The sequence below is a fragment of the Penaeus monodon genome, chromosome 22 (genome assembly GCF_015228065.2).
Source record: "Penaeus monodon isolate SGIC_2016 chromosome 22, NSTDA_Pmon_1, whole genome shotgun sequence".
In the NCBI taxonomy this organism is placed as follows: Eukaryota; Metazoa; Arthropoda; class Malacostraca; order Decapoda; family Penaeidae; genus Penaeus; species Penaeus monodon.
Window position 1 is genome coordinate 15,778,273 of NC_051407.1, and position 344 is coordinate 15,778,616.

Genomic DNA, 344 nt, shown 5'->3' on the forward strand with positions numbered 1-344 from the left:
TCATCAGCAATCTGAAATAATCTCTGGTTTTTAATTTCACAGTTATGTCACTGGAAATAACACTCTTACTTCCTTCTATTTTAGTTGAGATAAAATCCCTGAGGTGAAATAATCATCAAGTACATGTTATTATTACAACCGCAGGTATATTACTGTATCGGGAAACGCGATCTTTTTATTACGATTAATGAAAATGGGAAATCTATTTATCGATTATCTATATAAAAAAAATGAATTGCGTCATACTTATCGAATTAACATTTTCAAAAGTTAAAAGCTGAGTAATGGAAGAAGGAGGAAGAGAGAATGCAGTTACTCAGTAAGTTGCAGCAATGTGGCGTAAA

At 31.7% G+C, this 344-nt stretch overlaps 1 protein-coding gene across 1 annotated transcript in view; it reads right to left on the minus strand.

The window, feature by feature from the left end:
* LOC119586948 (uncharacterized oxidoreductase YjmC-like) overlaps nucleotides 1–344 on the minus strand; it is a 12,026-nt gene that overhangs the window by 4,273 nt on the left and 7,409 nt on the right. The window lies entirely within an intron of this gene.